Source organism: Crocodylus porosus, unplaced genomic scaffold (assembly GCF_001723895.1).
Source record: "Crocodylus porosus isolate Cpor-Errol unplaced genomic scaffold, CroPor_comp1, whole genome shotgun sequence".
Classification (NCBI taxonomy): Eukaryota; Metazoa; Chordata; order Crocodylia; family Crocodylidae; genus Crocodylus; species Crocodylus porosus.
Window position 1 is genome coordinate 4120103 of NW_017728913.1, and position 17411 is coordinate 4137513.

The 17411-nt window shown below is 42.8% G+C and overlaps 1 protein-coding gene across 2 annotated transcripts in view; it reads right to left on the reverse strand.

Moving 5' to 3' along the window:
• INPP4B (inositol polyphosphate-4-phosphatase type II B) overlaps nt 1-17411 on the reverse strand; it is a 385552-nt gene that overhangs the window by 5752 nt on the left and 362389 nt on the right. The window lies entirely within an intron of this gene.

Here is a 17411-nt window from a genome sequence, read left to right on the forward strand (position 1 = left end):
GGTTTTCTGAATCTTTAAGAGCTGTGTAGCCACAGTACCAGAGCAGTAAGAATACTTTCAAAGCTCCTTCAGCCATTTCTGTTTTAACCCTTATAGCTCATCCAGATATTCTTTAGTCAGTGGAATTATGGACTAACCCTTTCAACCCCATTAAAGTTATGGTGAAGGTTTTTTTTTCTTAGACAGGCATAAGATTAAATACTGAATTCACTCTTTTGCCATCATGAGAGAGTCCTGATAATAATTCCAAAGAAAAATTTACTCAGAAGGATGGATGTTCAAAAAAGCAAAGGTGCCACATTGCAGCACAGCATTTTTCAGACCCACCTGCCTCAGGGATATTATTTGTTATGAACAAAGATACAGAAAGACAATGAAGTTACGGCACTGTCTGTAGAAGGGTGCAAAGATTGCAGCTAGGCTACCCTACTGACTTGTACGGAAGGGCAGACAAGTGCCAGCCTCCTTCTGACTCATTAGAGAAATCAATACTCACAGAGCTATTAGTCTTTGTACTCAGGTGGGGCAAGGACTGCAATTATGGCTGGGGTGCCAAAGAAGGAGCTGAACAAAAACTGCCACTAAGCAATCATATTTGTAAAAGACTATGGAAGGAGGGAGAGGAAAGAGAAATACTCCATTTTAAGTCTATGTTGTAGCAAAGGGTAAAAAGGATTCCCAATAGTATTCTGCCAACAAAATGAAAGGTAAAGGCCCAAAAGCCCATTGATTTTAAAGGCAGCTGGATCAGGCCCTTATTGTGACTATTCATTTTAGTATGAAATGTCATAAATTGCCTGCAGTGCTTGGCCTGTTGCTTTTGAGTGCTAGTAAATGGCCCTTAATGAAAAAGCTCTGAGACAAAATGTGCACAGAAACTATTCAGAAATAAAACTGGCCTAGTATGTTGTACTGATTTGCTCAGTGCTGTGACCTAGATTTACAGAGACATTACTGTATTCTACATCTCTCCAGCTAGATGACATCGCTTAGTTTGTGTCTAACCTAATGACACCCCCCTTTCTCTGTTTAAAATGCTAACTTTTATCGTATTTGTAGCATCCACACAAGGGACACATTACCTTCTGTTTTAACATTAATTTCTGTGTCCTTTTTGGAATAGACTGCCTTTTATTTCTTTTCATATCATAATTTCCATGGGAATCTGTAGAAAGGTCAGGCCTTGGGGTAGTCATGTCACCATGCCACCCCCCGTGGCCAATTGGATCCTGCGTTACTTGCCCCTCTGGCCTCTCAGGGTCCCACCCTGCTATCTCATCTGCCATGCCGTGAGGTTGAAGTAAAGTGGGGAGGTTGCCCTTAAAACATGGGCGACTGGTGCTGTCTTAGTCAGGGGGGGCACGTGCCTCCCCAGCGACCAATCAGCGATCCCACTGACCAATCGCTGTGGCCACTTCCAGAAGTGGCTGTGGCCACTTCTGGGAGGCCATGGCACTCCCACTCCCCAGCCGGCGCTTGCCAGGGAGGCACCAGTGCTCCCACCTGCCCCCCTTGCCCATCACCTAAGCAGCGAGCACGGCCAGTCAGGGGGTGCACTGGCACTCTCAGGGGTGTACATGCACCCCTTACACATCCCTACTGCCTTAGCAACTAGTGAGCTTAGGGTAGGGACCTCTCCTTAGGCTCAGCTTGGTCTGCTTGGTTCAGAGTCCTGACCCCACAGCATGATTGTCAGCCTTCTGGGTACTGACTCAGAGTGCTCCCCCCAGCCTCCAATGAAGCACTTGGCCTTCAGGGCCCCTCTCTCACCCTCTCCAGCTCTGGGCCCCTGCCTTGCCTGCTCTGCTCTGGGCTTGTGCCCTCATTTTTGGGGGCTTCAGGCCCTCTTTCACCCTCCTATCCCCCATGGGGTTTGGGCCTGCAGCCACAGTCTATTTTGTTGCAGGTTGGGAACCTTGGTTTGTATCCCGGTCCTCCTACAATGACAGCAACACACCCCTAGGTACTGGGCACAACTTTCAAGCCTCCACACATAGCCACTCCTGGTCCTCCAGTATTAAACTCGAACACAGGCACAAGCAAACTACTTCCAAGCTAAAATCCTTCTCCAGCCTGGATCTGTCTCATACCATATGAACAAATAAGCATATAACCAAAATAACTTGGTTTGGTACCCAGTGCCTTGTGGCTTGCTTTTAGTCCCCGGGAGCTCCTTTGCCCTGGCAGGTCAAAACCAGTCTGAGGCCTCAACCATGGTCCTGTACTTATGAAGCCTGGGTCACCTAACCCATCACTTCCCCACCAGGCCTGGCAATCATAGTCCTCATTGGGCTTCCCACACCTGTAATGGGTCCCTACCCCAGGTCCTTCACACCTGGGTACCCCTGGCTCTCTCCTCTTTGATAATGAGGTAAGAGGCCCATTACAGGATTCCACAAGCTTCTGCCCTTGCCACCTCCCCTTCTTTTGGTGACCTGATGGTTATATGCTATCACCACCATGCTATTGATTCATAGACTTAACTTCTGACATATCACTCAATCATTCAACAACACATGTCAGTCTGTCTCACTGATGGCTCCTGCTATGCATCTTTTGCCATCAAATTCATAATAGACTCAAAGCACAAAAGACAGACTGGACTATCCTTTGTCTACTTTATCCACCAACAGAGGTGAAGTACATAAGGTAGTCAGTTTGCACCACCACTGCATATATTAATTGATTTTAAGTGGGTAGACTGCAGAGCTTTACATGCTGTTATTTCATGAATGCAGTTTCTTTATTTTGGATGGTCAGTTCTTTGTTTGTTGGTCTGTACCGCAGTAACTGAGTTGCATTCTTTCATCTGTAATTCTAGAGCTCCCATTAGGACCACTTGGATTTGTGTGTGTGTATCAACAGGAATATAGCTAAAAGGTCTAACACCCCACAGCAAATTTACTCTTTGATATATGTTAAAAAGTCTGAATATTGCTTAAATTTACATAACAGAAATTATATTTTGACCCATGTTATCATGCTTATTTTATATTATTTTGACCCATGATACCCATGTTTTCAACAGTTGATGTGCTGGAATTCTATTCCAAGGAATTAATCACCTAAGACACATTTATTGTATACATGATACAATAAGAAAAATTGTCAAAGCAGAGGACAAGAGAGTAGTGTCTCAATCCATTATGAGGTAACGCAATTGAATACTGAGTAAAATATCCAAATATACCTTTAACTTTATCTTAACACAGGTATTTTCTCAAACAGATGCTACTAAAAGTAACCTACTGCAGCACCAATGTGGACTGCAGTGTCCTCTGCAACAGGGAGTTGGCCAAGCGAAGCAAAGACCTCCCTTCAACTTCATAGTATTTTTTTCCCTGTCTATCTGTCCAGCACTCTTGGACACTGCTTCCACTGTTAAATGCTGTCCCATAAAAACCCTGCCGGCTTTGCACTGCATTACACAGCATCTTGGTATTCATGGGCAACTGGTGAATGTCTGTGGGGGGCACCAGATCACCAACAGGGGGGCAGTCCCCCTTTGGCTGATCACAGACCGATCACAGAGCGTGGAACCACCAGCGGGGAAAAAAGGAAGTGCACTTCTGCTGGCACTTCCTGTTTCACAGCTGGTGCTTCCAGGGGGTGCACGGCCAATGCACGTGCACCCTCTATGCATCGCCTCTGTTAGTATTTTTGAGGGACCAGTCTTTCAGCATTAGCAACCGTAGATGGTGTGTTTAATCATACTCAAGCCCTTTCAAAGGATGAGTCATGGCTTCTGCTCAGCATGCAAATGTTCTACGGGACTAGGGCTCAATGAAATGTCAGTGATATGAGCAAAGGAAGGGACAGGTAGGTTCTTTCTAAGGAACCTGAATAAAAGTCACATAATAAAAAAAAAACTGACCAAAACCCCATAGAACTCAAGGGAAGAACTAAACTGACCGTCATTGGCTTTGAATCAGGTTCTGCATATATAGTTGAAGAGCAAAGAACTCCTCTCTGCCAGATCTCCTCACCTAACAGCATCAGCGATCCTGGTCAGCGATCTTTTAGAATTTTTGTTTGCTTTGGGTCTTGCTTTCCTTTGGAGGTTGACCTTTTCTTGGAAAATTACACATCCAGCAAAGGCTCTCATTTTGTGCTTGAACAGCATAGAAAACAAGCAAAACTTTCTGCTGATTTGGGCCCAGAATTACACCCTCTCCTACATCCCAAATTGTTCAGAAGAAATGTTAAATCCTGTGAAAAGACAGAAGCTATCAGGAGGTTAAGTCTCAGCTGCAGTGCAGAGGAATAACAGGGAGCTGCATGCTACTACCCTATTCTCATCTGACTGGCCCAGCAGAGGTAAAAGCTGCAAACGGGCAGATTTTACTTATGCTTTGGTTACAGGCCTCCCTCAGCAGAGGAATCAGATGAAGCAAATCCTTGCTTTGCCATGTCCCCATCCAACTTGGCACACTGGAGTATCTTAATTAAAAAAAAGATGCAGTTTTAAACCCTGTAAAATTATGAAGTGTGTGCATGTGTCTGATTTCACCAGTTACTGATCTGTTACTGATCCATGAACTCCCAAAGAAGTGCAATTCTCTCCAATACTGCATTTTTGCTGAATGTATTGAAATCTGCAAAGGTCTTCTCCAAGAGGGTTAGAAACTACAGTATATCCTGAAATGCACATTTTGAATGTATGAATGTTTCATTTTCACAACCTGAAATGGGCAAACAGTTTAATCTGGGCCCCAGATTACAGAATGGAAATGCAAAGTGTTTGGTTTACATTTTTTCCAAAGCCCCACAAGAACATGCCTAGGATTCTCAGTTTGTCATCCACCCAGTCACCCATACTGCCCCAGAGCACTGAATTTATGCCAAAAAGCATAATGAGTTTCAAGAAGCCCAAATAAGATTTTATTTCACAGCTGATTTGAGATGCAATGTCTTTTGGGGGAAGGGGTGAGAGAAGAGGGGGAGATGAAGAGCATGAAGCTCATTAACTATCGATACCTGGGGCTGCAAGTGCTTCTTCAACCTTATAATCCTATTTTATATAATTTTATTTCAGGTTCTTTTACCTGAGGCTACCATCAAATCTATCCAAGGGGGCAATCATTTTAATCTGCCTTCTATTTCATTTGGTTATACTGGGTACATCTACACGAGACAGTTAATGCTCATTGGACTAATTATACTGAACATCAGCATGGCTGGCAAAAGCCATGCTAATGCACAGTAAATTTAGTTCAATGAGCATTAAGCTTCACAAAAAAACCCGTTCATTTGTGCTAATGCACAGTTGCACTGATTACGGTGCATTAAATAGTACCTATTACTACAGGTACTAAATTTAAGGTGCCGTAATTATGGTACATTAATGAATGTGTAGACGTGCCCACTATTTCCTATTGGAGTAGCTTTACATGCCTACCAAGTGAGATTGGCAAAGTTGTAGATATATTTTCTCTTACAGTTTAATTGTAGAGTCCCTAAGCTCTGTAGATGAGAAAATGAAAAAAGTAAAATACTTCTCATAGCACATATAACTCTAAATGAAGTCAACCATGAATGTGAAAGCAGATGCTGGCCCTGGATTATCACACTGTTTTGCAGATGAAATTGATTCTTTTTATGTGGTGACACCTTTTATTTCTTTGGGACAAATATGTCTCCTAGTGAAAATTCACCAGCTCCCATTCAGTTATATCAGTGGATTAGCTGCATTCAGCAACTGCTTATATGAACTACAAAAGTGTTGTAGTTCAGACAAAGGCAAGATCTACAAACTGTTGTTAGTACAGGCTTAACCAAACCAGAGGGTTAGCAATGCTGAGGAACCCAATGACCACTGCACATGTCTGTGGCCATTTCAAAGCAGTTCAGTGTGGGGTGAGGGATTTATAAATCCCTCCACTGTGGCTGCGTTTACACAAGATGCTTATTGCAAAGTTACTACTGCGTAGTAGCATCATGTGGCACAAACCATGACATGACCCTACTGCGCACTAGTAACAAGCTACCAGTCAGCATCACCAGAAAGGCATGCAGGGATGTTACTGTGCAATAGCTCCAGTTACTGTGCAGTCATTTAGTAGGGCTATGCGAAATTTCAGCAGTTGTTTCATTTCAGAGGTGTTTTGGCCTGTTTTGGTGCCTGAAACACCAAATCTGAAATGAAACAGAAGGCTCCAAAATACCTCTGAAACTAAACAAAACCATCCAAAATGTTTTGGAAATGTTTTATATGTTTTGGAGGAGTTCCTGGGAATAGCCCGGCACAGCCCCTTTTAAAGTGCCAGGAGGCTGGGGCCAGGCAGGGCAGCTATGGGGGCCTCTCCCATGGCTTCCCACGCTGGTGCAGAAGCAGGCACAGCCAGAGGAGCCACGGGAGAACCTGCAGCCACCCGGCTGTGCCTGCCTCTCCCTGGCTGATCTGAATTTCTGAATCAGCACCAACACTCCAAAACAGATTTGGCTGAATCAAAATGGAACAGTGATCTGAAACACTGAAACGAATAACTCTTCCTCTGAAACGGCTGAATCCGAAACCGAAACAAAACATAGCTGTTTTGAACATCCCTATCATTTAGTTCTTGGGTATGCAAGTACTAAATGACTGTGCTGTAACAACTGTGCAGTCAGTGTGTCATGTAGACGTGGCCAGTGAGGACTATATAAATGCACTGTAACTATCTATACAGAACCAAAGCAATCAATCTTCAACAGGTTCTGCAAGTGTGCTCCTGAATCAGTAATACAGAAGTGATGAACCTGAACCATCCAGCTTCCTATTCAAGGACTGAGGTGATCACAGTCTCAAATGGAGAAGTTTTGACATTAAGAAACACCAGAAAGATGTACGCATTTGGAGTTTTACCTGTGTTTGTAATGAGAGATTTGATATAATGGTCATTTCATACACTGGAGGTATAATGAACTAATTTTTTACATTGTTACTGGTATTGTGTATAAAAACACAATATTGCTCAAATGCCTAGACCAGGTGTTGGCAACCTGTGGCTCACGGGCCAGATCCAGCCTGCAAAGGGATTGGCTCTAACCCACAAAACTTGATCTGGTCTGGTTTTTACTATGGTTTTTGCAGCCCTTTGATCTACTCTATTTTGCAATGGGATGTCAATTGTCCCTGGTAACTCTAGCTGCCTGCCCTGAGTGCTGCCTCTGCTCATTATTGCTTGGAGGGGCTGGAGGGCAATTTCAGGCTGTAGTGTCAGCTGGGTCACAAGCTGCGGTCCATGTTAGTAAAAGGATGCTGACCCACTCCTAGTTCCCCCTGCCCCATCCCAGATAATATCAAAAAGTCGCTGCAAATTAACAGACCGCCATAAGACCAGCTGATTTACAAAAACTATTTTGGTCCCAGACAAATATTCAGTGGAGACAGGATGGAAGATCTTTTGCTAGGAGTATGAGACCATTTGTTGGGTCCCAGGACCTCAGTGACTGCAAAGTTTAAAATGCATTTTAACAAACTGCAAATTCTAGCCTTCATTCTATCATTAAAATATAGCACTGCTGTTGTGATGAGATATGTTAAGAATGTAAAACCAGACCATGACAGATAAAGCAGAAGGCAGCTCTATATCATGCTGACCACATTTCATAACTGGAGAAAACTCAAGCAAACATGGTAAGGGCAGGTGGGGAGTAGTAATGGGGCAGCAAGTGGTGGGAAATAGGAGGGGCAGGCAGTGTGAAGGCAGTGGGACAAGCAGTGAGAAAGGCTGGTAGATTGCCCCCTGCTGCCTGCCCCACAGTTACCCCTCATTGGGCAAGCTCCTCCTCCCCACAGCCTCAGACTTCCCTAATTCCCCCTTCTCCCCTCATCTGCCCTCCACACTGCTTCCGATTCCTGCAGCCTCACGTCCCCACTCCCCTTCCTTTTTTCTCCCCCTCCCAGAGTCTCTTTCCCCAACCTGCCTCTCCACTCCCCACTTACTTTTTCTCTACATCTGCAGGCTCTGTCACTGATGCAGCCTGAGGCATGGAGTATGGTTCCAGATTGGCTCTGTAGCAGTCATGCAGAGCTGGCACTGCTGTTCTAGCCCAACTCTGTAGCAGCAATGCAAGCTCCCTACTGCTGCTGCTATAGGACTGCTCTGTGCCCCAGACTGCAGCCAGGATGGAGCCTACCAGTGCAGAGCAATGGTAAGGAGGAATGCAGCAGTGTGAGGGAGAGAGAGGGAGAAGTGGCACGGGGGGGAGTGGGGAGAGGGCTGTGGGGACTAGGGTCTGTGGGGAAAGAGTGGAGACCATGGATAGGTAGCAGAGGAGGGCAAAGGAGAGTTGGTTGCTGTGGCTCTGGCTCCAGCTCCTGCTCCAACTCCAGCCCCAACACTGGGTTGGGGCCACAACTGCAGCAGTTGCCTGCTCCCCCTCCCCTCTACCTTGAGCTCAATTATAAGGCAAGGGGCTTCTTCCCCCATGTTAAATGGGGTGAAAAAAACCTCATCTTTCTAACTGAGTAAGTACAGTATACCTTGTGATCTCCACTGGATATTAGAAAGAAACCAATAAAATTCCTTCTATCTTGAAACATGGGGAGATTTGTGCCCAATATCCAAAAATGAAGTATTTCTTGTATGTGTGGCTGCTACTGTGAGATGACTATGTATATTCCATGCACATATAAATTGTGTGTATATTCCACACACAACAGACCCAAACAATTTTTCCCCCATTTTTTTGGTTCATCCAGAAAACCAAGATCTCCATTTTTCATGCTGCTCTAATTATAACATATTAACTACTCTAAGAATAGCTTCAAAAGCATAATGATTCATTGGAAGGCATACGTGATTCAGATATAGATAATTGCTGAGTTTTATCATAACAGAAAAATTCACAGTGAAATACTAGCCCTACTAAAGTCCAAGTGAGTTTGTCTTTGACTTCTTTAAGGTCAAGATTTTACACACGGTTGGCACATCTACAGATGTCCCTATGGTGCCATTGCTACTGCACTATCATTTAGTACTTCCTAAATGATGGCACAGTAACAGCCTGTACCACACCATGCTGGAGGTGTACGGTTATTTTTAGTCGCTATGTTGCCATAACAATGCACTATACTGAGGAAGTATGTTGCTATGGCAACATAGCTGTAGCATCATGGTTTGTGCTTGCCAACGCTATGTCACTATTGCGTGTTGCATGTAGATGGGCCCAGTGGCTCATATAGAACACATACTAAATTTTCTTTAAAATTACATACACTAATTTTATATGTAAAATATTAAAGGAAAATAATGGCCTCTAATATTCACTCTTTTCTAATGTCACAGCATTCAGTCTACTGCAAAATCATGGCACTAGCCACTTAAGGGGTCACTTTCAACATAAAAGATCAGTTTTGGGAGGTGATGCTTGACTAACACAACCTGTGATGTGTTGCAGACAAATCCATAATATCAAAGGTCTAAATCATAGCACAGCTGCCACTGATATAAGGCAAGATGTCAGTCCTACTCCTCTGAATACAATTTACTCTAAAAGGCCTTAACCAGGATCTCATACCAATTGCAGGATGTTGAAAGGCAAGTTTAAGTCTTAATATTGTAGACCTAAAGAGAAGTACAAAATCTCTTCCAAGACCACTGAACTGATGTACTCTTCTATAATTTTATACAGCCCTACATAATGTTATATCAGGAACAGGACATTACCCATTTTATTACCTCCTTGTTTCTAATCTGCAAACTTGATTCAGTATCAAGACCATCACTTTTTTTTGTATATTAGTTTTTCTTATAAATTACATTTATTATTCTTTCTGATTGATCAGGATGTTAAACTTTCTTACCAATGTGATGCAAAAGCTTTGTCTTACTTTGAAGTATAGGATTTACTATATTCTATTATTATTTACCAACGTAGTTTTTTCCATTTAAACATATAATTCTGAAAATGTTGGGCACTTTTACCAGCACAGAGGTAGCCTGATTCAGTAAAAAGACCTTGGAGTCATGCCTATAAATGTGCTCAAGGGAGCAGGGGGGGCGCATTTCATACAGCAGTTCCCAGGAAGTCACATGTATTAAGCCCCTGTGCGTTTAAAAGTGTCCATGAGACGCTTTAAATAAAGCTCATTTTTAAACCCATTGGGGGCTTATACACGTGATACTAGAGTGTTCTAACTAGAACGTGGAGCAGACTCGATTAATCCGACACGTTCTAATTAGCACATCTTTGGCACCCTAGGTTCTCATCTCTGCTCAGTAAGTTTGGGCATATCACTTAATTCTTTGTGTTCCTGTTATCTTAACTTTAAAGTGGGGATAATTATTAAAATAGACTTGTTGAGCTTCTTGTTTGGAGTGAAAAGTTAGGATTACCACTGTGTGAAATGTTCAGGACAAAATTTCAGTTCTTACCTGACTTGGAACTTTATTGTAAAACCTGAAACTCAATACAGCCTGTTCTTAATTTTCAAGTAAACCTGTCCCGCCTTATAGATTTATGAGGATGCCAAACAAATCTCTGGTTTCTCTGTGACCTGTAACCAGGCTATGTTTTTGGGTAAACTTCAAAAACATATGAGTCTACAGAATTCAAATAATATTTTGCTTGCTTAAGGGGATGACATGAGAAATAATTAGTAGGCCAATTTTTCCCCTCAAATCAAATTCTGCTTGTTGTAATGGAGTTTTACCAAAAACTTATTTTTTTATTTTGGCACGCTGTTTATGTAGCACATTACAAATGTGAAGTCATACGTAAATTTTAAGATAACTTTACTATTGCACTCATTTTTGGTATAGGATTTATGCTGAGCATGAAAAGCCTTTATAAATAATTCCCTCACTGCTAAATTGCTTTTGGGTAGGTTTTTTAGGTGAGTGGAAGTGTATTTTTTTAACATGGTTTTAGAGGGTTAAGGGCATCAAAGTATGATTTTAAAAGGGGAAAACAGCATTCTGTTATTAAATGGCTGTGCCTAGTGCTTAAAATCTGAAATTAATATATGAATCTTTAAATACTAGCACTAACTGATGACACAAAATTAAGGAGATGTAAATCAAGGGATACCTGAATAGTGAACTACAGTACATTTGTAATTCACTTTTAAGATGAAGCTAAACAGGTTACTTCATAGTTATTCACAGAAAACTGAAGCACAAAGAGGCAGAAGTTATAAACTCAGTCTCCTTAACCCTTAAACAGCCTCAGTATAGGCAACTGATCATTATGTCTTGTGCTGGTTGCTGCTGAAGTATTAACTTTTTAGCTGTAATCATGCATAAGTTTCAATTTGTCTAACCAATCTTAACTATACCTTCCAGATGCTGAGAATTCAAACATCTCAATATCAAGGTGTTAGGCAGTAAGCAGACAAAAATCTGCAAACTATTACTTAGGTTTCTTAAGCATGTGGAACTGTAGGTTTCACAAGTGTGTTTTAGGACTAACAAAATATTTTGGAAGACTCAGTCACAAGGCTGATTTGCAAACTACTCCAAATCACAAGATGCAAATAAATGCCCATTCAAATGAAATCCCTTTTCACTGACACTCTGCCATTACTTTGTTTTTTATATACTTGAGTATTTAAGACCTGACCTGATCTGGTATCTGATATCTTGCTAGCACTAGTATCAAAGGCAGGGCCCAGGTATCAATATAACAAACACACATGTAGATTACTTGTTCAGGAAGACATGCTAGAACCAAGGACTTTCATCCCTTACATCAACTGATGTTGCAAGACAACTGATGTTAGCACTACCAGATGAAGCCAAGTAAAGAAAATACATATTTTTTGTGTAGGCTGTTAACCACTTCATACATTTATCTGATGTTATTTTTGGTGTCTGAGGATGGCAATTGTGAGAATCTAATCAATAAGCATCTCTGTTTTTCTGTTTTGGTTGTTTAGTCACAACAAAGGAATTCTTTGAAGTAACACTAGGCCCCCAACACCAAAGTACATCTCATGTGCTACTTCTCCCCAGACTTTCAGAGGGGAATCATTGAATAGTTCTGGGTAGAGATTCTATTGGGCTAGACATGTTTTTATTTGCTCTATTACATTCATTGTATTTGTTCTGTCTTCTAGCCATATAAAAATTTTAAGAAACAGAGTATGTTCTGGGAATTGGCACAACCATCTCCTACTTGTCTCATACTGAAGGTGTACAGTTGACTGCACAAAGACTGGAAACTGGTTCTGGTGTCAGCAAGGAACAAAGTATTTTTCCAAACAGCAGTGAGGCTGCACTTAGAAGGGTTTTGAATTTTTGGTCAATACATTTGAGTGACTGTGTTGCAGATTTTTTTCCTGTCAATGGTCATTATCATCATTGTTTCCATTTGTGTGGCCCTTCACCAAACTCTCAGCATTGCAGGCAGATTTTCAATAGGATTCTACCCAGAAGATTTCAAACAAATTCCTCTCCCTCAATCTTCCTTTTCTAATTATTTCTGCTTCTCCGCAGCACTGCAAAGCTAATATTAGCTTAGTCAAGGGCGTATATGCTATCATTTAATAAATTCAAATAGCATTCACTAGTTAAAAAAAATGGTGTCCCCTACATTTTTGTTTCTGTAACTCTCATAAGATTTGACTGTTTGCAGTGGAACCGCTGTAGAAATTATACATTAAGAGCCCCATGCGCGGCATGCCTTTTACCTTCTTGTGTTTGCCTAACACTTTGTACATAGCCATAAGGAGACAGACTAAACAAAACAACAGGGCGTATACATTCTCTTTTTAGTGAATATTATATCTTCCCAATTATTGCAAGTGGTAACCAAAAAAGCAGAGATTGCAGATCAACCCATAGATATCAATGAGTGATTTGTTAGAAGTAAAAAATATTCAGTGTCAGAACTGCTTGTATGCAATAAAGAGTGCACAGTTTACCACAGCTGTCTAATTGGCGGCCCTGTGTGCTGCATGCATCTGTGAGGGGTTAATTTGCAGCCTCCAGGCTCCAAACTGGCTACCACTTCCAATACTGCTCTGGCTGAAGCAGCAGGGTCTCTGGGCTCCCCCTCCCTCCTCCAACTTCTACTTTCTGCCTCCATTTTGGTGGGTGGCATGATGCATCCTGGACTGCTGGCAGAGTCTGTGTAGTTCAGTGCAGCAGGAGATCCAAGGGTGGGGTGCACATGCATGCAGTGTGGGGGGAAGGTGTGGGAGACAAAGTGGGACAAGCACTCTTGCATGCAGCACAGGGCAGCTATGCTGTTATTGCTCAGCTCCATGTTCTTGGGGAACCCTGACACAGGATGCAGGCTTTCCGACTCGCAAATAATTCCTCCCCCCATCTACCTAAACAAAAACTGATTAAGATGCAGTGAGAGACGCACCTAAAACCCTCCAGATAAGGGTGACAAGAGTGAAACAACTGCCCTGGGTCTCATTTGCATTCGAGATGGAACCAGATGACCATTCATTTACATGAGAGATGGAGAACAGAAACCCTGAAGCAGAGACTGCAGTGAATTCTGGGATCAGAGAAGCAGGGGAGCACTGCATGATGGGGAATCTGTACTCCAAATGCTAATCAACCCACACACCCAGCTCAGCAGTTATCAGACCAGTTCTAATCTGGATTTACAAAGGACTCCCCCCCCCACACACACACACACCTCTAAGCAGAAGTAAAGTTTACTAGGTATTTCGGGCTGTACATTCCCCGGTCCCACTATGGAAGGCCTGTTTAAACTTGATTGACTAAAACTTGGTTGCTGGGTTAGGGAATGCTGACGCAAAGAGACCGAGTCAGAGGGGGTATGGGCAACATTTGAACAATGGTAAAGGGTTCATCACAGCGTCCAGCCCATTGGAGCCCTGACCACAAGTGTTGTCATACTTTTCCCGGGATGACTGGTGGAATTCCCCCCTCCCAAAGGTTATGAACACTCCAATAATTGCCTTAAGTCTGTTAAAAGACTATAGTAAGATCTGGAAAAGTCATGCTAAGCTGAGGCTTGTTCACAAGTAAAAATCCCAAACCCTGATGCTGTAAACTATCTATTGTTTCTGAAGAAACCAGGAGATATCCTATCAGTATATCTACTATCCATAGGAATTTCAAGCTGACTCCTAAGTGTCTGGTTACTCCCTAACCTTATGTGTTTCTTGATTTTCAATCAGTTTCTTGAGATGTTCCAAACCAGATAACCCTTTGTCAATAGAAAAGGCAATTTTTTTACACTATTGAGAATGCTTGAAAGAAGCTGAATTGCGGGTATAAAAATCTGTAAAAAGCAGCAGTGTGGGTGCTTCAGGAGGAGAAGTCTCTTTCACACCACCTGCTGTTGTCTCCCTTGAAGGATCGTGCTGAGATCTTTAACTGGTTAGTTTTGCAACCCGAGTGCCTTGGATTGGTGAGATCCCAGCACTCCCTCTCTTTTCTCTTTAGGCATAAAATTCTGAACCTGAACTGTATTAGTTAAGCTTGAGCTAAGTTTCCCCAAATACTTGGTGAAACCAGGGTAATACTGTGATTGTTTGCGTTTGTTTTTCCTTTGCATGTCTATTACTACTAGTGCTATTATATATTTCATATACTTAGCAATAAATAACTTTTATAGTCAAACTGGTGGTAACTGGGTATATTTTTCCTTCCTTACTTCTCCTTCCCCACTTGTTCTGCAGCAATGCTTCTTTTACCTAAGCTAAAGATCCCTGTGAAGCCCAAAAATACTGTGGGGTCTGCTCATCAAGAGGCTAAAGAGCGGGATGTGCTGAGTTTGAAACACATAAGGGGATCAGCTTGTACAGGCTGATTGACCCAGTTTGGCTCAGATATGCCCTAATGAACTGAATGCTGGCCCATGAGGGTGTCAGCCGGACACCCAGCTGGATTCAGAGGTATTCTGTTTAACCGTGTGCTTGTGTCTGACTGCAGTTTATTATTGCTCTGATGAACTGATTCTTGGCATATGAGGGTGTCAGCCTGTCCATGCTGATCAACCCGGCCAGATCAGGCGTGTCACGTTAATTTGCGTGTGTTTGTGTGTATGACTGATTTGGTGACTGGAGAAACCCAGCCCCATTGAAACTGAGTCCTGCAAGATACCTCCATTGGGGGTGAGGACTTGCAGAAGGGAGCTATACATCTCCATATAGAAACACAAGTAACACAAGCAGCACATTGATAGAATTACCAAGACCCTAGAAACGTATCCCTAATAAATGCACACACCCCAAAGTGATGGGCAAATCTGGTAACAACATAGAGTAGTTCAGTAGGTGAGTGGTCCATGTGGCCGCTGGCCACTTAGAAGTTGGACAGCATCCAACTTCTACTGGGGATAGTCAGATAATAAGAGCGCAGTGGTTAATGGGAAAAATCAGGATTAAACTGGGGAAAAAAAAGCTGTTTTATGTAGTATGAACACAGAAACAGTGGCTAACCCTTCTTCTGCCAGGGGTAGTACAACAGCCCGGGATACTGCCAACTGGAAGACTACTGCAGAGAGCTGGCACTTCATGGTAGAAGAAGTACCACTTGTTTGTTATTTTGGGGATTCCAGAGAGCTTCCTGAGAACAGGGACATGTAAAGAAATTTGCCAGATGGCAGTTCCTGCCTTCAAACATACTCCTAAGACAGCCCCAGAAAAGTATGTGTGGATCCCTGTGATGCCTTCCACCCCATTTCTATACAAACCACCACTGAGAATGTGGTGCAGGGGTGAGAGGAAGGGGTATTTTCCTAAGAAAATCCTGAAACTTACAATGCAGTTTCCTTTAATTTGGAAGATTAAGAAAATTCAAGAGAAGTTCTTTGTTCCCATTGCAGATAGCAAATGTATATTGTATTTTTTGGCATGTAACATGTTCCCAAGTAAAACATGCATCTTGTTTCTGGAAGGCAGAAGGTAGAAAAAAAAGATTTTTTCCAGTCATGGCTGGCTGTGTGACATACACAAAGTATTCAAGAAGTGCATCTTTCCAGGAGATAGTCTAAGTTAGTAGTGCCCAACCTTTTCCCCCACTCAGACCAGAAAGACGGTGCTCAGTCCATCCACAGGCTGGATCTGGCCTGTAGGCATTATGTGGTGTATGGCAGTAAGGCAGGGTCTGATCCAGCCATGGGGGAAGTGGCAGCATGGGCAGAGAAGGAATATGGCCTGGCCCTGATCTGGGCACGTGGTAGAAAGGGAGCATGGCCTGGCTGTAATATGACTGTGCACAGGGGAAATGGCTGGGCCCTGATCTGGCTGTGTTGGGGGGGTGGGAGGGAGGGGGAAGGAAGGGGATGATGCATAGTTTGGGCCTGATCCAGCCACACAAGGGTAAGGGGGCAAGGCATGGACCATGGACCTGATTTGGCCATATGGAGGGTTGGGGAAGGCGCATGGCCCCATCCCATGGAGCTTGGAAATTTGGCACAGGGAAGCAATATTATTTGCCGCTGGTTCCCTGCCACCAAATTTCCTGACCCATGGGGAGCCCCATGGGCTGGATGCCATGACTCAGCAGGCTGCATTTGACCCATGGGCTGGAGGTTGAATGCTCTTGTTCTAGATGATGCAGCAAGAACTTTGTGCTGTGGCAAGACAACAATGAGGCTAGGCCCCAAACCCTTGTGCGGGCAGTAGCAAGACTCTTCCATCTTTACTGTAAACATATTTTTTTTTAATATAATCTCCTGTAAATAATAAAGTGTGGTTTCCATACCCCAAGCCTTCTCAAGTTACTACAGACCGCATGAAGCAGCAGCTTGCTTGCCCTCAGCTACCAACTCTCACTCTCCAGCTAAAAGTTACTGCCTTATTAGTGACTATGAGCAGGTTAATACTGGATTCAAGCCCTGCTCATTGCAGCCGCAGGGAGAAGCAGCACCCATAAGCCATAGTGTCTGGTTGCTCTATTCTATCATATTTCTATTCCAGTTCAGGAAACTCAGCCACCCTGCTTAAGATATACACTCTAATTTTGGACAGCTGATGTTGGGGGGGAAAGTTGTGATACTTGAGTAAAAAAAAAAACCAAAAACATTTTATGGCAAATATTTGTCTTTTTAAATATCTGGAATATCTCAAACAGAAAATCAAATTGGGCTTTGCTGGAAGTAACCCCTGGATCCTCCCATTTTTAAGTCTCTTTATATCAATGCAGATGCTCAACTTGACCTAAATCAGAGTGGTCTTTGTCTTGCATGGCACTTAGTTCATCTACTTGGGGATGAGGCTTGTGGCGTGGAAGAGCATTTTATTATAGACACTAATGTCTTAACCAAGAGGTTGGGTTTTTTTACCACCTCAGGAATAACATCAGTGTCATTCATATAATTCAGGTGTTTGGATTGATTGTCCATGTGCCAGAAATCAGGTGCTCAGACTAGATGGACTTTTCCCTTGTCTTCTAACAGCTCACAGGCTGGTAATTAGAAACCCTTCATCTCCACAAGTGCCTATTACAATGGCAACCCTAGGGGGATTCTGCTTTCTTTTTAATTTTGAATAA